The 20,714-nt window shown below is 46.1% G+C and overlaps 1 protein-coding gene across 2 annotated transcripts in view; it reads right to left on the bottom strand.

Moving 5' to 3' along the window:
- Positions 1–20,714, bottom strand: part of MACROD2 (mono-ADP ribosylhydrolase 2) — a 2,939,506-nt gene that overhangs the window by 2,271,396 nt on the left and 647,396 nt on the right. The gene's annotated exons all lie outside the window — the stretch shown is intronic.

Below are 20,714 nucleotides of genomic sequence, written 5' to 3' on the forward strand. Positions count from 1 at the left end.
TGATGCATTAGGACCAGGGGCGTAACTATCGCAGTCGCAGCGGTCGCCATTGCGACAGGGCCCGGGAGGTTAGGGGCCCGGCAGCCGCCCGGCAGATCAGCAGCCAGCTCCTGTCAGTGAGAGAGGAGCTGCGCTGATCTGTCACAGACCACGCAGCCGCTATATGACCCACTGAAGCTGCCACCGTGCCCCCCGGCCTGGTGTCAGCGTCGGCAGCGGGGCCCCCTCCCCTATCACCGCGCACAGTAATGTTAAAGCATAGAGCTGCCGGTAGCACTCTAGGCATCATCATTCTCCCCCACCCCCCCATGCCTGCACGGTGACGTCACTCCTGTGTGACTGCTGTGCTCAGAGTGCACAGAGCGCAGGATGGGAGGACGCTAACCAGAGAACCGGGAGAACGCTGAGATGGGAGGACGAGCAGCGGTGGAAGAGGAGAGCGGTGAGGACAAAGCAGCGGCTGGGGAATGAGTGAGCAGTGAGGACAGCAGCAATGGAATAAAGAGACGTGAAGACAGAGCAACGGTGGAAGGAAGAGAGAGGGTGAGTACATGTTGTTTTATTTCATATACTTTAGTGAGTACACGGTGGACAGAGGCCTGGGGAGGCTGCATTATACATGGTGGCCTGGGGAGACTGGCTGCATTAGTATACATGGAGGCCTGGAGAGGCTGGCTGCATTAGTATACATCGAGGCCTGGAGTGGCTGGCTGCATTAGTATACATGGAGGCCTGGAGAGGCTGGCTGCATTAGTATACATCGAGGCCTGGAGTGGCTGGCTGCATTAGTATACATGGAGGCCTGGAGAGGCTGGCTGCATTAGTATACATGGAGGCCTGGAGAGGCTGGCTGCATTAGTATACATGGAGGCCTGGAGAGGCTAGCTGCATTAGTATACATGGAGGCCTGGAGAGGCTGGCTGCATTAGTACACATGGAGGCCTGGAGAGGCTGGCTGCATTAGTATACATGGAAGCCTGGAGAGGCTGCTTGCTATAATATACATGGAGGCCTGGTGAGGCCGGCTGTTATAATATACATGGAGGCCTGGAGAGGCTGGCTGCTATATTATACATGGAGGCCAGGAGAGGCTAGCTGCTATATTATACATAGAGGACTGGGGAGGTTGGCGGCTATATTATACATGAAGGCCTGGAGAGGCTGGCTGCTATATTATACATGGAGGCCTGGAGAGGCTGGCTGCATTATTATACATGGAGGACTGGGGAGGCTGGCTGCATTATTATACATGGAGGACTGCGGAGGCTGGGTGCATTATTATACATGGAGAACTGGGGAGGCAGGCTGCATTATTATACATAGAGGCCTGGAGAGGTTGGCTGCTATATCATACATGGAGGCCTGGAGAAGCTGGCTGCTATATAATTCATGGAGGCCTGGAGAGGCTGGCTGCTATATTATACATGGAGTACTGGGGAGGCTGCATAATAAACATGAAGGACACCTTATACATGGACTATAGGGGTGTATTATACATAGAGGTCTATAGGGCTGCATTATACATGGAGGTCTATGGGGCTGCATAATACAAAATGAAGGACACCTTTTACATGGAATAAAGGGGTGCATTATACATGGAGGAGTATGGGGCTGCAAAATACAATATGAAGATTTATGGGGTTGCGTTATAATATATATAGGACTATGGAGGCTACATTATAATATATGGAGGACTATGGAGCCTACCTTATACATGGACTATGGTGGTGCATTATAAAACATGGAGGACTATGTGGTGCAGTATAATATATGGAGGACTATGGGGTGAATTATAATATATGGAGAACTATAGGAAATGCATTATAATACATGGAGGACTATGGGGTAAATCATAATACATGGAGAACTATAGGAAATGCATTATAATACATGGAGGACTATGGAGGTGCATTCTAATATATGAAGGGTTATGTGGGACCCTTTATACTATTTGGAAGGCTATGTGGGGGCCATTATAGTATTTGGAGAACTATATATAAGGGGGAACAAAGATACAAGTAGGAGATGGGAACGTTTTGTGCTGAGGGAAAAAGGCTCTTTCCATCAGCACCCAGCTTTCCCATGCTCTGATATACATCTTCTCTCAGCACCAAGCTTTCTCGTGCTCTGATATGGGAAAGCTGGGTGCCGAGGACAAGGTAAATATCAGGAAAGCTGGGTGCTGATGGAGGGATTTCAGATCATGGGAAACCTGGGTGCTGTGGTTAAGAGCCAAGTGTCCGCATCATTATCCTGTACCCCGAGTGTCAGTGTCATAATCCCCTACCCCAAGTGTCGGTGTATGTGGAGGGGGGGCCCAGGTCTGAACTTTGCACCGGGCCCATCCAACTCCAGTTACGCCACTGGTTAGGACGGTTCCACACATCAGTGAAACACTGTCCTTGCTCATATCGGTATACTCGGCCTGACCACTGGATCTTCTGACCCAAGCTAACTCATGGGAACATATGGAGAAGTTAGCTCAGGTCAGACTCAGCGGACCGGCCAGGTATTCCCATCCATACAGAGACCAAAACCAGCCTTAGGCTATGTGCGTACAGTGCGTTTTTCGCTGCAATTTTGCAGATGCGTTTTTGGTCAGAAAACTTCATGACTTTGCTTCCCCAGCAAAGTCTATGAGTTTTCATTTTTGCTGTTTTTAGCTGCGTTTTTGAGGTGAAAAAAAAAGCAACATGTCAATTCTTTTCTGCGTTTTTCCACCCATGCAATGCATTGGAAAAATGCAGAAAAATGCAGTGACCAAAAACGCAGCAAAATGCAGCCAAAAACGCACAAAAACGCGGTAAAAACACATGCGTTTTTCCCGCGGGTGTATTTTTGTGTGTTTTTTGCTGCCAAAAACGCTGCATCTTAGTGGTTACAAAAAAAGGCAACGTGCGCACATAGCCTTAGGTGGCTTCCTATAAAACTGTCCTTAGTGTGAATGAATTTGGTCTAGGGAAATCAGATTGTGGGGATGTAGTCTGATATGACTAAGGCGGGCTTTACACGTTGCGACATCGCTACCGATATATCGTCGGGGTCACGTCGTTAGTGACGCACATCCGGCGCTGGTAGCGACATCGCAATGTGCAAATCCTAGGTGCGACGATGAACGAGCGCAAAAGCGTAAAAAATCGCTAATCTGTGTCACGTCGTTCATTTCCATAATGTCGATACTGCTGCAGGTACGATGTTGTTTGTCGTTTCTGCAGCACCACACATCGCTGTGTGTGAATCCGCAGGAACAACAAACATCTCCTTACCTGCGTCCACCGGCAATGCGGAAGGGAGAAGGTGGGCGGGATGTTATATCCCGCTCATCTCCGCCCCTCCACTTCTATTGGCCGGCCGCTTAGTGACGTCGCGGTGACGTCGCTGTGACGCTGAACGCACCTCCCCCTTGAAGGAGGGATTGTTCGACGGTCACAGCGACGTCGCCGACCAGGTATGTGCGTGTGACGCTGCGGTAGCGATAATGTTCGCTACGGCAGCAAGCACCAGATGTCGCATGTATGACGGGGGCGGGTGCTATCGCGCTCGACATCGCTAGCAATTGCTAGCGATGTCACAGTGTGTAAAGCCCGCCTAAGGGCAAACTTTGTACAGCGCGGTGAAATATGCTGGTGTTCTCAAAGCTACAGCAAATAGCTTGCAAAAATTCATGATAATAACAACATATTGAGAGCTCACACTATTGTGTTATGTGAAGTTTTATTAAGGATATGTGCCATTATTATTTTTTGCTTTTATAGTGCCATTAATTGCACAGTGCTTTACAGACTTGATCATTACTGTCCCCATTGTAGCTCACAATCTACATTCCCTATAAGCAGCGTCGTACTGGCTACCGGAGGAATCTCCAGTAATGCCAGGCCTGGATTTTTAGGTACCTGCATTGCACTCCGGAGCTCTCACCTGAGCTCCGGAGTGCAGCCTAGACTGTACCGCGAGTGCCGAGTGATTGATTCCCCTGTGCTTGCGGTTCAGTTCATGACAGCCACAGACAGGTACGGACTGATCTCCGGAGTTCAGGTGAGAGCACCGGAGATCACCCCGGCCTGTCTGCAGCTGACATGAACTGAACCGCAAGCGCCGGAGAATCAATCACTTGGCGCTCGCGGTACAGTATCGGCTGCACGCGGGAGGTCAGGTGACAGCTTCGGAGTGCAATGCGGGTACCTGAATCCAGGCCTGGCATTACTGGAGATTCCTCCGGTAGCCAGTCCGACGCTGCCTATAAGTATATCTTTGCAGTGTGGGAGGAAACCCACGCAAACACAGGAAGAACCTTCAAACTCTGGGGAGATGATGTCCTTGATGGGATTTCAACCCAGGACCCCAGCGCTGCAAAGCAACAGTGTTAACCACTGAGCCACAGTGCTACTCACTGTACAGTGGTAACCACTGAGACACTGTGCCACGAAGACATTCATAAGAAGTATACAGTATGTTATGAACTCTTCTGAATAAATACAGCAACCAACGTACGCTGCAAACCGTGCGAATGAACCTTAGACCGCATACGTTTTCTCTTATTATTTTTTTCATTATGTGCCCCATATATAATAAAAATAAAAGTAAATCTAATGTGTGCTATACGCTGATCGTTGTAAAGGCAATCCCATGCTCCAGTCTGAAGGCCTTTGACTCTTGAAGTTTTAGCAGCCATCCTAACTACAAGTCATCAGACTCCCTTTAAAGTTTATGTCATTGCTGGTGCCGGGACACACATAAATAAACACAATCACAGCCCTCCCGAGTAAAGGACATCCTTTATATGACTGCAAACAGACAGGTTTTATGTACCCGGAAAAGCTGAAAAACACATGGAGGAAATCACTCTTGAAAGATTTAGTTCGCAGAGCAATTTAGTTTCTTGGTGAAATGTACTGGTGGAATTTCTATTTACTTGCTGAGAGGTTTTGGAAGATTTAATTTGGCAGGCATTGAGTATTTGACCCACGGCCCCTACCTTATAGATGTCAGAAAAAAAGAGATCTATTAATCCATACAGATGAATGACCCAAGCTCTGAAATGTTTCCAGCTATAAAAGGCTCCTAAATTCTAACGCAGGAAGTCTCCGGGTCTATGACACCTCAGTAGTGCAAGAAAGAAGTAACCCTGTAACGATAAGGACTTCCCCAGTGGTTGTTACAACTGGTTAAGAGATAACATATTGTACAGTTATGCCATATGGATGACTTACCAGGTAATTCTTCTATATCTACAATTCATGGCACATCATTAATGTCTGCAGTGGCTCTCCTCCACCGCTCTCTATTGCTTCACTGTGTGTGTGGCATGACCCTTTCCAAAAACACTGGTGCAGCTGCAAAACTCTTCAGCCATATTTTTCACCTTGGATTACAAGCACATACTTAATGGCAGATTTCCAAGGAGTAGGGAATTAACATTAAATTCTCCCGATGAGGATATATTCCTAGAAAAATTGCAAACAGTAAGGTCCAAATGATTGAAATGTTCTGCAGGGCTCCTTAATATAGAAAGTAGTGGTTATTATCCACAGTTGTTGAAATGATGATTTTGAATGGTACCTTCATAAAGCTCCATTTTTTGAATGAACCCTCTATAATTTTTAGAAATTAAGTGATATTCTGCTTATAACAAGATAATGCATCCACCAAACAGTTGAGATTTGCTGGGATCCAATCACGAAGCATTGGCTGTCCATGTGAACTGATGACAGTCTATGGGACTGATTAATAGTCGAGGTCAGTGCATTGCTTTCTCTAAATGTTTATTTACATGGACTGACCGATGCTACCATACGACCACCAATCGGCAAACCTTTACCGATCAACGGTAATTTAAATACCTGTTTACACAGGCAGGTCAAAGTGAATGATGCGCACTGAGCGATCTATACTAAACACTAAAAAAAAAGACAAGTGCAATAGGGTTTTATTTACAAGGAAAGTAGTAATGCTGAATTCACCTGGTGGGGGCTATGTTCCCATAACCCAGGAATACACTCAAAGATATGGCTTCTGTGGCCGTTCGCATAGCAGAAATGGATAACAGGCGATGAAAGGTTAAAATCCACGCTTCCAATGGACAATGCAAAGTATGTGAAGAGGACAGGCCAGGTAAGTATAATCCAAGTAGTTTATTTAGTCTAGGCATTTCGAAGAATGAAACTTCTTCAGGACAAAAAGTACTATAACCTAATACTACAGTACTTCAAAACACGAAGACCTAATAAATTACTTCCATCAGGCTTACCTGGCTTGTCCTGTTCACATTCTGGGCATCTTGGCCACCAGGAGTGCAGATTTTAACCTTTCTCCTATTATAGATCCAATGAAAAAAGAAAAGGGAGGAATCCAGCTCTTAAACATGCGATTCTCTTCCTTATTAATTCAAATACATGACAATCAGATCATTGCGGCATAGGTAGTATATCCATCAATGCGTTTCAAAGCACATGGCACTCTTAAGAGTGATTAAGAGTGCCATGCGCACTTGAAATGCATTGATGGATATACTACCTATGGGGTAATGATCTGTTATGTCATGCATTTGAATAAAAAAGAGAATCACATGTTTAAGAGCTGGATTCCTTCCTTTTCTTCCTTAGATCTTTGGCTGTGGCGAGGTTGAATCCTGTGCTCCATGATGATTCAGGACATATAAGGGTATGTGCGCACATTGCGTTCTCTGCAGTGCAGAAAAGAATGCACCCTCTGGCAGACTGGACACTGCGTTTGTAAAAAAAAATGCATCCACAGCACATGCATTTTGGATGCTTTTTCCATTCATTTTGCATGCGTTTTGGATTCATTTTTGACAGTGTGTTCCCCCGGCAATTCAGCTCTGCTACATGTCGGCTGACAGCAGACACAAACAAAGTCGCGCGATGAGAATGAACTTGGGTGAACTTCACCCGACTTCATTGTCATGCCACGGCTCTGTCTGTGTGTGGCGTCCTGATTAGCGGTCACCTATGAAGGACTCACCGGTGATCGCTAATCCCCTGAGTGACTGAAGTGAGCAGCGCGATTATCGCTGCCATCACTCAGGTTACCCGTGGCCAGCTGGAGTCCTCCACCCGAGACCGCAACTCACATGTGACTTCATTTCTGATCGCGCGGCTCACTTCAGTTGCTGCGTGGAGCTGACAGAGAGCAGTCTGGTCTGTGACTACTCTTGTCAGCTTCATGTAGCAGAGCTGAGAGCGTCGCGGGACCTCGTGTGTATTACGTCGGACCTGGAGAGGTATTTGAGGATTTTAATAAAGTGGTGAAAGAGGGTGTTTTTTTTCGTCTTTTATTGCAAATAAAGGATTTTTTGGATGTGTGTGTGTTTATTTTCTTTAACTTACAGGTTAATCATGGAAGGTATCTCGGGGAGACGCCTGCCATGATTAACCTAGGACTTAGTGGCAGCTATGGGCTGCTGCCATTAACTCCTTTTTACCCCGTTTTTCACTGCACCAGGGCAATTCGGGATGAGCCGGGTAGAGTTCCTGGACTGTGGCATCTAAAGGATGCGGCAATTTCGGGCGGCTGCTGGATGATATTGTTAGGCTGCGGGGCTCCCCATAACGTGGCGCTCCCTATCCTGAGAATACCAGCCTTCAGTCGTGTGGCTTTACCCTGGCTGGTATCAAAATTGGGGGGGACCACACATTGTTTTTTTTTAATTATTTATTTATTTTACTGCACGATATAGACCCGCCCACCTGCGGCTGTGATTTGTTGCAGTGAGACAGCTGTCACTCAGCGTGGGGGCGTGTCTGATTGCAACCAATCATAGGCGCCGGTGGGCAGGGAAAGCAGGGAATACCAGATTGAATAATGAGCGGCCTGCATTTTCAAAAGAGGAAAAGCCGCCGGAGCAGTGTGACAGCCGTGCAGCGCCGTGCCGATGATCGGGGATCTGTGAGTATGAGAGAGGGGGAGAGAGTGACCGACGGACAGAGAGAGAGAGAGAGAGACCGACCGACAGAGAGCGAGAGAGACAGACAGAGCGACCAACTGACAGAGAAAGAGACCGACTGCCTGACAGACAGAGGGAGATTCACCGACATCCACAGACAGAGATTGACCGACATTGATAGAGAGAGACTGAAAAGACCTGCGTTTTGCTTGTCAAAAAAGCATGCGGAACGCAACAAAAATGCAGTCCAAGTGCATTTTGGTTGCGTTTTGACCCACATCATTGATTTCAATGGGTGGAGAACGCAGTTACAACGCACAAAAGAAGTGACATGCTGCTTTTTTTTCCGCAGCGATTTTGGGCAACCAAAACGCTGCGTTTACAAACGCAGCGTGTGCATTGATTTTTCGGCTTTCTTATACACTTTGCTGGGGAAGCTGAACGCATGCAATTTGGCACTGAAAATGCTGCAGTTCAAAATGCAGCGTTTCCGCGGAAAAAAATGCAACGTGCGCACATTACGTGTGTATTACGTCGGACCTGGAGAGGTATTTGAGGATTTTAATAGCCTAAGAAGGTAGCTGGTTCACATTTGATTATCCTGTTATCCATAGATTGCTCAGTGCACAGAGACTGACGCTCTCAGCAGTGAGTTCTGGTTACACAGAATGATGTACCATCGAAAACTATTTTTTTTTGTGCTACCCAAAATTTAATTGTTCATTGGGTGATCAACAGCCTGTTGACACAGCAAGATAATCAATGAACAAGCATTTTTAACAATGCTCATTCACGATTAATCTTACAGTGTAAATGCCCCTTTAGCCTATGGGACAGATAAGGATAGCGGAGCTTTGTTTTAGGCTCTATCAGTCTGATCAGCCCATCAAGTCATGTGAATTACTGTAAATGATACTCAAAATTCAGGCAATGGGTGGTGATCCCCACTGGTCTATAATTCATTACCTATCCTATGGTTATCTAATAACTGGACTAAGGGGTACTTCACACACAGCGAGATCGCTACTGAGATCGCTGCTGAGTGACGTTTTTTGTGACCTCATTAGCGATCTCGCTGTGTGTGACACTGAGCAGTGATCTGGCCCCTGCTGTGAGATCGCTGCTCATTACACACAGCCCTGGTTCGTTTTTTTATTGTTGCTCTCCCGCTGATAAGCACACATCGCTGTGTGTGACAGCGAGAGAGCAACAATCCTGAATGTGAAGGGAGCAGGAGCCGGCGTCTGACAGCCTGCGGTAAGCTGTAACCAAGGTAAACATCGGGTAACCAAGGTGGTTACCCGATATTTACCTTCGTTACCAGCCTCCGCAGCTCTCACGCTGCCAGTGCCGGCTCCTGCTCCCTGCACACGCTAAGTTAAGCGGTGTGAGCTGGTAACTAAGGTAAACATCGGGTAACCATACCCGATGTTTACCTTAGTTACCAGTGTCCGCAGCTGGTACATATTAGATTGTAGGTAGATATGGGCTTGTTTGTCTGAGTTTAGTCTAAAGGTACCGTCACACTAAGCAACATCGCTAGCAACATCGCTGCTGAGGCACAACTTGCTAGCGATGTTGCTGTGTGTGACATCCAGCAACAACCTGGCCCCTGCTGTGAGGTCGTTGGTTGTTGCTGAATGTCCTGGACCATTTTTTAGTTCTTGCTCTCCCACTGTGAAGCACACATCGCTTTGTGTGACAGCGACAGAGCAACAACTAAATGTGCAGTGAGCCGGCTTCTGCGGACGCTGGTAACCAATGTAAATATTGGGTAACCAAGAAGCCCTTTCCTTGGTTACCCGATATTTACCTTCTTTACCAGCGTCCGCCGCTCTCAGCTGTCAGTGCCGGCTCCCTGCTCCCTGCACACGTAGCTGAAGTACACATCGGGTAATTAACCCGATGTGTACTGTGGCTAGGAGTGCAGGGAACAGGGAGCCGGCACTGGCAGTGTGAGAGTGGCGGATGCTGGTAACGAAGGTAAATATCGGGTAACCAAGGGAAGGGCTTCTTGGTTACCCGATGTTTACCGTGGTTACCAGCGTCCGCAGAAGCTGGCTCCCTTCTGCCTGCACACGTAGCAGAGTACACATCGGGTAATTAACCCGATGTGTACTGTGGCTAGGTGTGCAGGGAGCCAGCGCTAAGCAGTGTGCGCTGGTAACCAAGGTAAATATCGGGTTGGTTACCCAATATTTACCTTAGTTACCAAGCGCAGCATGCTTCCACGTGTAGCGACGCTCCAGCGATCCCTGCCAGGTCAGGTTGCTGGTGGGATCGCTGGAGCGTCGCTTAGTGTGACATCTCACCAGCGACCTCCTAGCAACTTACCAGCGATCCCTATCAGGTTGTATCGTTGTTGGGATCGCTGGTAAGTTGTTTAGTGTGACTGGGCCTTAAATCCCCCATCACACATAACGAGATCGTTAGAGATCGCTGAAACGTCACAGGTTTTGTGACGTATCAGCGACCTCACCAGCGATATCGCTGTGTGTGACAAGCAGCAGCGAGCGGGCACCTGTTGCGAGGTTGCAGATCGTAACAAAACGATCAGGATCATTTTTTTGTCGTTGGTCTCCCACTGTGCAGCACCCATCGGCGTGTTTGACAGTGGGAGACCAATGAGCGCCGGTTCTGAGTGTGCAGGGACATGGGTCGCTGGTGGCTGATGGCTGGTGGCTGTGGAGATCTGCCAGATTGACAGCTCAATAGCGACAATGTAACAATGTTCCAGCGATCCCTGCCAGGTCGGATCGCTGGTGGGATCGCTGGTACATCACTATGTGTAGCGGGACCCTTACACATATGGGGGCTTTCAACTGTGGAGGAGGGAAATGTATAAGAGCTGCTTTCGACATCTGCATCCTCCTTTTGTTGACCTACACCTCCATCTTTATACACCTGATAGTTGATGAAGGGTAAGGGTACCTTCACACTTAGCGATGCAGCAGCGATCCGACCAGCGATCTGACCTGGTCAGGATCGCTGCTGCATCGCTACATGGTCGCTGGTGAGCTGTCAAACAGGCAGATCTCACCAGCGACCAGTGAACAGCCCCCAGCCAGCAGCGACGTGCAAGCGACGCTGCGCTTGCACGGAGCTGCCGTCTAGAAGCTGCGGAGACTGGTAACTAAGGTAAACATCGGGTATGGTTACCCGATGTTTACATTAGTTACCAGCGCACAGCTGTGTGTGCAGGGAGCAGGGAGCCGCGCACACTGAGCGCTGGCTCCTTGCTCTCCTACCATAGCTACAGTACACATCGGGTTAATTAACCCGATGTGTAATGCAGCTACATGTTCAGAGAGCAGGGAGCCGCGCACACTGCTTAGCGCTGGCTCCTTGCTCTCCTAGCTGCTGTACACATCGGGTTAATTAACCCGATGTGTACAGCAGCTACATGTGCAGAGAGCCGGAGCCGGCAGCACTGGCAGCGTGAGAGCTGCAGAGGCTCGTAACTAAGGTAAATATCGGGTAACCACCTTGGTTACCCGATGTTTATCTTGGATACAGCTTACCTCAGCTGTCAGATGCCGGCTCCTGCTCGCTTCATTTGTCGCTCTCTCGCTGTCACACACAGCGATCTGTGTGTCACAGCGGGAGAGCGGCTTTGAAGAAAACGAACCAGGGCTGTGTGTAACGAGCAGCGATCTCGCAGCAGGGGCCAGATCACTGCTCATTGTCACACACAGCGAGATCGCTAATGAGGTCACTGCTGCGTCACAAAAAGCGTGACTCAGCAGCGATCTCGGCAGCGAGCTCGCTGTGTGTGAAGCACCCCTAACCCTCTACAAGAGCTAATCACCAACTTCCTACATACACACATAGAGTGATTAGAGTAGACATTATTAAAATGTAAATGACTTGTATTCAATGCACACCAGAATAAACAAGTTCTACCCACTGCTCTATTGTAATGCTGGGCCTTAATGTTTGTGTTTTCTAATTATGTTAATATCACCGGCTGGGTGACATGGCTGGCAGACTTGACTCTTCCTTTCCTTTGTATAATTACCTACTTCCACAGCCTGAAGAAATGTATTCAGCTAAAGACTTTCTCAGTGAATGTCAATACTGTACAAGACAAAATTCTGTACCTTCCGCTATGAGCTAAAAACAGGTACATGAAGAACCTAATGATCTGCCGTCTGCCATATTTCATTGGTGGTGCGTAGTTAATGTTCCTATAGGGCCATTGTCCCTTTAAAATAAGAACTTTTTGTTATCTTGTGTAAACATCTTCCCATTCCCTCTTGGGCCAGTGGACAGCCCTAATGACCACTACTCTCAAGAAGGCTTCAAAGTTACAATCTCTTATTTGTCAGGAACTGTGCTCTTTTGCAGTCTATCAAGGTTAGAATAATACTTTGAAGTTTGCTCCAAGGGCACCCTATAGTGATGAAACCCTTGAAGTATCTAAAGTCACTTCAGTACTGGCGGCTAAGGACACAACCGAAAATAAAAGTCAATATTGACCTTCCTTAAACCAAGAAATGGAGTCAGCATTTACATGCACAATGCGACTTATACAAAGGTTGTAGGATTTCTATGCAAGAATGAAAATTATTTCGAATTTTGAATAGATTGTTCCTAAATCTATACAGACGCTCTAAGGCTGCTACTTAATGTTGGACTATAGGCTCATTCACAAGAAAATATTAAATATCCATCTGCTGTCCAAATGCAAATTAGGTAGAAACAAACAGGACAGATAGTCCAAGAAAATAAAAATAAAAAATTGTACCATGCACTACTATTTATTTTGGATCAGACTTGTGAAAAAAATGTAAAAAATGGTTACCGGATGGGTGACTATTAAAGATGAGGAAGCCCATTGAAGTTCGGTTCAGTGGGTTCAGCCAGACTTTACATAAAGTTCGGTTTGGGACCCGGACTTGACCTGAGCCCCAATGGAAGTCACTAATTGGGCAGTTTGGGTCTCCAAGCACATGTAGCCATAAACAGATCACTTTTGGGGGTGCCAGTGCAGAGTTTTTCCTTTTTTTGTTGCACACTACATCTGATCACCCTGTTGTTACCCCCAGTAAGAGCCAATCAAACACTGCAAGTGGCTCACGCTGGGCTGAGCACCGAGCAGACCCGAGCACAGCGATGCTCACCCAAGGAGGTTGCATACGTAAAGCACCCGAACTCCAAACTCCAACACTGATTTTTAAGCAAAGTCTGCATTTGCTCATCTATAGTCACCGTCCATATATCATGCGTTTTTCATGGATTCATTAAAATTGTTAACATAGGAAATTTAATTTGACCATTATATTTTTATTAAATTGTTCATGTCAAATCAGTTTACCATACGGATATGAAAAGCCGACATACGGATGACAAGCCAGAAGAAATGTTGTGCTTGTATCTGGATGAAAAACAGATGGTTTTGTATACCTTCGTATGAACCCGGCTTATAGCTCTGCACTCATGCAATCTCTAGCTATTTTAGGGCTCATTTAACTACTAGATGCCAAGTGTAGTACTCTAAATTGCCCATAGATATAGCTGGCAGTTCAGACATACTGATAATACTTACATCTGTGCTGACCATCACATTTTTAGGTGATCAGTCTTAAGGTCCATTTCCATAAGCAGCTATACATAGGCAGATATATACAGATATACATATAGAAATCTTCGACGCAGTGGTTGGGTAAATGCTTGTTCAGCATTGCCATTTCAGAATTTACACTTTTTTATTAGAACAATCATTCAGCCATTGCTTAGCTGCTTGTTGGTTGTTTTTTTTTTCAGGGAGTTATTCATCATTAGAAAAACCATGGCAGTTTTCTTTCTGAAATAGCACCCCCACTAACAATGGGATGTGTGAAGTATTGCAGCTCAGCTCCTTTCACTTTATGGCTTGTATCTTGTACTGCAAATCAGCCTCATTGGGCAGAGGTAGTGCAGTTTCTGATCACTAGGGTCCAACACCTTATTTAAAGTGGTTGTATCGCACTGATATAGTCACTAAGCCACTAGTGGTCAATTTTTACTATTTTCCAAACTATCAGTTGGTGGAAGTGTAGAAATGGCTACCAGCTAGGGAAATATAGATCTTAAAGGGACAGTCCATGCATCTAAACAGAAGATTCATTGTTAGGATAAAGGCCCCGTCACACGCTACGATATATCTAACAATATGTCGGCGGGGTCACGGAATTTGTGACACACATCCGGCATCGTTAGAGATATCATAGCATGTGACATCTCCGAACGACTGTGAGTGAGCAAAAATACTCACCTTATCGTTGCTCATTGACACGTCGTTCATTTTCAAAATGTCGTTCCTCCTTCTGTTCACCAGTTGTTCATTGTTCCCGAGGCAGCACAAATCGCTATGTGTGACACCCCGGGAACGACGAACACAGCTTACCTGCATCCCGCCGGCAATGCAGAAGGAAGGAGGTGGGCGGGATGTTACGTCCTGCTCATTTCCGCTCCTCCGCTTCTATTGGGCGGCTGCTGTGTGACGTCGCTGTGATGCCGAACATCCCTCCCCCTTCAGGAAGAGTATGTTCACCGCCCACAGCGACGTTGTCTGGGAGGTAAGTGCGTGTGACGGGGGTTACCGACTTTGTGCGCCACGGGCAACTAATTGTTGATTATATCGTTATTGTCGATATATCGTCGCGTGTGACACCGCCTTAAGTCATTATTATCAGATCGGTGGGGGTCCAAATCCCAGCAACCCAAGTTATGAGCGGTTATTAACTCCAGGCGTAGAAGCTGAACAGCACAACTCTGTTGAATTGTGCACACCAGATGTGGCTGAAGGGAACGGAAGGCTAAAGCATCAGTATTAGGCCACGTTCACACATTCAGTATTCGGTCAGTATTTCAGTATTTCGTATTTGAAAGCCAAACAATGAGTGGGTGATAAATGCAGAAGTGGTGCCCGTGTTTCTATTATACTTTTCCTCTGATTGTTCCACTCCTGATTTTGGCTTATAAATTCTAATGTAAAATAGTGACGAAATACTGAACATGTGAACGTGGACAGACGCCATGTCAACCACTTCAAGATCACAGGAACATGACCGTATTAGAGTTCTGACTGCTACAGGGATATAAAGCCCCCCTACCCCTATGAACAATATAAAAGTGTGAGAAGAACAATAGTTTGGTCGATGATTGGCTGATCGCTCTCTTCTCCTACTTCTCCATACACTGACATACTCGGTTCTACCGGGCGCGGCTATGTTTATGACAGAGCTTCTGTCAGACTTCTTATATTTTAACTTACCTCACCAAGAATAAAATAATTGGGAGTCCGAGATCTGACATGCTGGATCCTTATCTCCCCTGACATTATCTGTTGGTAGAGAGTCGGGAGGCCACCATACATATTAGACTGTTGGCCAAGTCCACCTATGTTGACGGGTTCACCCCACAGCAGCATCGTGTTAATGGCTCACTTAGTGTCTATAACCAATAAAATACCTTTATGTGTCTCTAAAATGATGACATTTCAAGGGGATCTTTGCTCACCTATTTAACTTTAGTAGCATTGCTTCAGGAATAGAATCAGAGGCACTACATGGCAGCACTATGTATCCATGCCTACAACTCCACAATATGGTACTGTACTGTCTGTGTGTGCCCATTGTGTTATAATGTGTCTAAGCCAATGTACAAAGCAAATGGCAGATTTGTGGCCAATTATATTCTGCTAACTTTTATTTTGAGTTTTAGCGTTCGATGAGGGTAAAATGTACCGTACAGTAACGATGCTGAAAGGGCACAAGTCTCCCTGTTATTATTAGAGGTAGGTACAGGTTTCATTGTATACAATGGACAAGCCACAAACAGATGTGCATGCCCATAATACCACAATAATTCCCCCATCAGCATCGCCGTCTATACTTGTTCTGGAATAACCAACTCATTTTTGGGGAAAAACAACAAACTTATTTTAGTTGACAATGAAGGTTGTCCTCATTGTGTCCTTTTGTATTAATGCTAATTATTAATCTTCCTGTCATTTATGCGTTTTGTGTTCCTCTCCATCTTCTATATTGACAGCTGTGGATCCCATTGAACCAAAAAAAAAATAAAATAAAATATAAATTGCATGCAGAGAAGACAAAGCCTCGCATGTATTATCCAGGATATTCAGTGCAGCATTCAATAGGAGCACCAAGCAACAATAGGGTGGAAATTATTTCTAGGAACTTGGCCAAAGATTGTACTTTTTGACATTTTTTTTTATCCCAATGATAATAAAACTAGATAGATTCCTATTCTGCATATTGCTTGTTTAAAACCCACACCACTGTATAATTCTGTAGATAGGGCTAACTGTTTGAGTGCCAAGAGCTGAGTGCATGAAGCTGGCCAGATATGTGTATGATACAATTATTGATGAGGCTTCGTTTTATCATTTCTGAGGAAAAAGAAGGGTCGGGTGTGTTCGATTTCAACATGTCCAATGCTTTAGGCTATGTGCCCACGGGAGTTTGCACCCGTGGATATATCCGCAGGTCCATATGCAGGTTTCCTGCAGCTGCTCACCGGAATCCACAGCTATTTTAAGCTGCGGAATTCCAGCGAAATAGCTGTGGTAAACCTGCGGGCAGTTGTGCGGCTTACCTGCAGAAGTCCCGGCCTCTATCTCCATAGTGGAGGGCCGGGATGTCCACAAGTAATTCTGCAGAAATAATTGACATGCAATTACGTGCGGATGCGGGACATCCGCAGCATGTTCCGCAGCCGCACGTATCCGCAGCATGGACACAGCACTCCCCATGTCCCATAGGATAACATGGGGAGTGTCTGTACGCGCTGAAACCTGCGGATTTATCTGGAAAATCCGCGGATTTTCCGCAGATAAATCCACAGGTTTAATCTTCCTTGGGCACATAGCCTAAAGACCCCGTCACACACAACGAGATCGCTAACGAGATCTTTGCTGAGTTACAGTTTCTGTGACGCAGTAACGATTTCGTCAGCGATCTCGTTATGTGTGACACCTACCAGCGATCAGGCTCCTGCTGTGAGATCGCTAGTCGTTGCCGAAGGGTCCGGATCATTTTTTTCAAAGGCGATGTCCTGCTGGGCAGGATGCATCGCTGTGTTTGACGCCTACCAACGACCTCCTAACACAGTCCCAACGCCCGCCGAGATCGTTATACAGGTCGCTGATCATTATTACGTCGTTGGTAAGGTCTGACTGTGTGACATCTCACCAGCAACCTCCCAGCGACTTACCAGCGATCCTTATCAGGTCGTATCGTTGTTGGGATCGCTGGTAAGTTGTTGTGTGTGACTGGGCCTTTATTCTTGGGAAAGAAGAAGCTGCAGACACCCCGGCACCTCTTGCTCTTCTAAATGAAAATACATTATAGGAAACCGGTCACCAGGTTTTCCCCATATAAATTACAGTCAGCATCTTTCAGCCCTCTATTACAGCATTCTAGAATTCTGTATATAAGTCTCCAATTATCTTATATAATACTCCTCTACGGGGTGGTCCAGTCTGATGGGCGTCTCTGGTTTTGATCCAGCACCTCCTTTCTTCTTGCATTCGCCGTCCTCTTTCTTACTTCGCCTGGATGACGTACTCTACGTCATCCATACAGTGTCCCCCATCACACGCGCACTTCTCAAGTTATTGTAGTGCGCATGCGTTGGTGTTCTTTGGCCTTTCCCCACACATGCGCACTTCAATACTTTGCTCTTCCCTCAGCAGGACAGAGAAAAGTGCATAAGCGCAGGAGCACAATGGAGGACCCTGGCTGGATGACATAGGACATGTCATTCATACGAAGAAAGAAGGAGGATGGTGATCGCTAGAACAAAGAATGCACCAGATCAAAAGCGGAGATGCCCACCGGATCGGACTGCCCAATAGGTGAGTATAATATAAGGTCTTTTTATGCTATGCAGAGTGGCTTGAAAGCTTATATACAGTATACCAGAATGCTGTATATGAGGGCTTAAAGGTGCTGGCCCTACTTTACATGTGGAAAGCCTGGTGACAAGATCCCTTTAACACTGACTAAGCTGATTATGGGTGATCAGGAGGAAGCTATCTGCGACCTCATTCAGATGTAGATTTTTTCTTCTCATCCTGGGGGTGGGGGTAAAAAAAAAATAGAAGCATTTTACCAGTATGCTATATCAGATGTTAATGTAATTTTGGTCCGTGTGCCCGTTTTTACGATCAGATTTTTTGTGTGAAAATTAATATATCTCCTAGATTCTCTTACACATTGAAAAGTTAAAAACAGACAGACTGTGTGTTGTTTTCTTCATGGCCACATTGACTTAGGGGTGCTTCACACATAGCGAGATCGCTACCGAAATCGCTGCTATGGCACGGTTTTGGTGACGCAACAGTGACCTCATTAGCGATCTCGCTGTGTGTGACACTGAGCAGCGATCTGGCCCCTGCTGCGAGATCGCTGCTCGTTACACACAGCCCTGGTTCGTTTTCTTCAAAGGCGCTCTCCCGCTGTGACACACAGATCGCTGTGTGTGACAGCGAGAGAGCGACGAAATGAAGCGAGCAGGGAGCAGGAGCCGGCATCTGGCATCTGCGGTAAGCTGTAACCAGGGTAAACATCGGGTAACCAAGGTGGTTACCCGATATTTACCTTAGTTACCAGCCTCCGCAGCTCTCACGCTGCCTGTGCTGCCGGCTCCGGCTCTCTGCACATGTAGCTGCAGTACACACCGGGTTAATTAACCCGATGTGTACTGTAGCTAGGAGAGCAAGGAGCCAGCGCTAAGCAGTGTGCGCGGCTCCCTGCTCTCGCGGTTATGATCGCTGCTTCGGCTGCTGTGTTTGACAGCTAAGCAGCGATCATAACAGCGACTTACAAGGTCGCTGTTACGTCACAGAAAATGGTGACGTAACAGCGACCTCGTTGTCGCTGTCGCTTAGTGTGAACCAGCCCTTACATTGGTGAGCTTGACCCACGATTTGGAACAAATGCAGATACATCACCATTTCTTTTTGCAGAAATTTAGTCTGCAAAAAAACACAGCCTCATGGACTATAATGGGTATGTGTTAAGTCCATTAAAAACACAGAAAAAGAATGTTAAAAACTGCGTCTGAATGAGGCCTGAGTTGTATTACAGTTTTATTATTCATTTATGGATGGCTTTAGGGTATGTGCATACATCGCTTTTTGCGGCAGACACATCTGCTGTAGCTATGCAGTGATGGCAGGAAAAATGATGAGTGAAAAATGACTTGCTGGAGACTTACAAAATATGATTTGATGGTTCAAGTCTGTAAGGAAAAAAATAAGCAGCAAGTGTGCGAGATTTCAGAAATTTCAGTTTGAACGTACTGTAAAAATGCTGCCTTTTGGCACAAAAAAGTGCAGAACAGACGCAACATGTGAACAAGGCCTTAGGCTTTATGGCTGTCTGAGTCTTGTGTATTGGTCCACACACATACACATACACGCACACACACACATAACACACACGTACACGCACACACACATAACACACACACACGTACACGCACACAGATACACACACACACACGTATACGCACACACATACACGTACACGCACACACATGTACACACACACACACACACACATATACGCACACACACATAGACACACACACGTACACACACACATAACACACACACGTACACGCACACACATACACACGTATACGCACACACATACACGTACACGCACACACACATATACGCACACACACGTACACGCACACACACACACACACACACACACACTCACACGTACACACACAATTACAAGTACATTAAATGGGTTGTCCACTACTTGAAAAATAGAACATTTCACCTCCCTCACCAGCGTCATTCCAGTGATATTAGTACTGGATTCATGTGACACTATACCCAGTATGTCCCGCAGTCAGTGACCACTATTGGGCTTCTGGGCTTTTATTTCATTTGGCCAAAATGTCAGACAAGTGGAAGAAGTGAGAGTGCAGTGCCCAATGGTAAATCCTCATTGGCCATGACACTGCCACACAAACCCCTTCATATCCAATGGCAACATCTTAGAGATGACTATATGTTGGGTTTTTTTGTATTTTTCAAGTGGAAATTTTTTTAATTTAAAAATGAGTTATACAGGTAGTGAACAACTCTTTAAAAGTCTATAGAGCAATTTTTGGGATTTAAGTTGATGCAGCAGTTTTCTAATATAATCTCATCTTCATTTTGGATTGCACTTTAATTTTTTTATCTATTAGTTTTCTGAAAGCAATACAACATTCTCTGTTATCAGCCACTTCAGACTGGCGAAAAAGCCACCATAATATAATCCAATTCCCCATGATCACTTTGGAATATTTTGTGAATCACATTAGTACTCCTCTTCTCTCTATTATTAGATTGCACACTCAACTTCCACAGTCAACAGTGAGTGAGATGGGAGAGAGAGAGAAAAGAAGGGAGGGAAATATAAAGAGAGAGAATAGAGAAAGAGGGAGAAAGAGAGAGGGAGAGAGAGAGAGAAGGAGGGAGGGAAAGAGAAAGATAGGGAGAATGAGGGGGGAGAGAGCGAGAGAATGAGGGAAAAAGAGAGAGAGAGGGCGAGAGAGAGGAAGGGAGATAGAGAAAGAGGGAAGAGAGTGAGAAAGAAATAGAGAAAGAGAGAGGGAGTGAGAAAGCAAGAGAGAAAGAGGGAGAGAAAGAGAGAGGGAGGGAGCAATATAGGGAGAGAGGGAGAGATAGAGAGAGGAAGCGGAGAGAGAAAGAGAAAGGGAGGGAGAGAAAGAAAGAGGGGAAGAGAGAGAAAGAGAGAGAGCAAGGGGGAGAGCGGGAGAGAGAGTGGGGAAG

Source organism: Anomaloglossus baeobatrachus, chromosome 3 (assembly GCF_048569485.1).
Source record: "Anomaloglossus baeobatrachus isolate aAnoBae1 chromosome 3, aAnoBae1.hap1, whole genome shotgun sequence".
NCBI lineage: Eukaryota > Metazoa > Chordata > Amphibia > Anura > Aromobatidae > Anomaloglossus > Anomaloglossus baeobatrachus.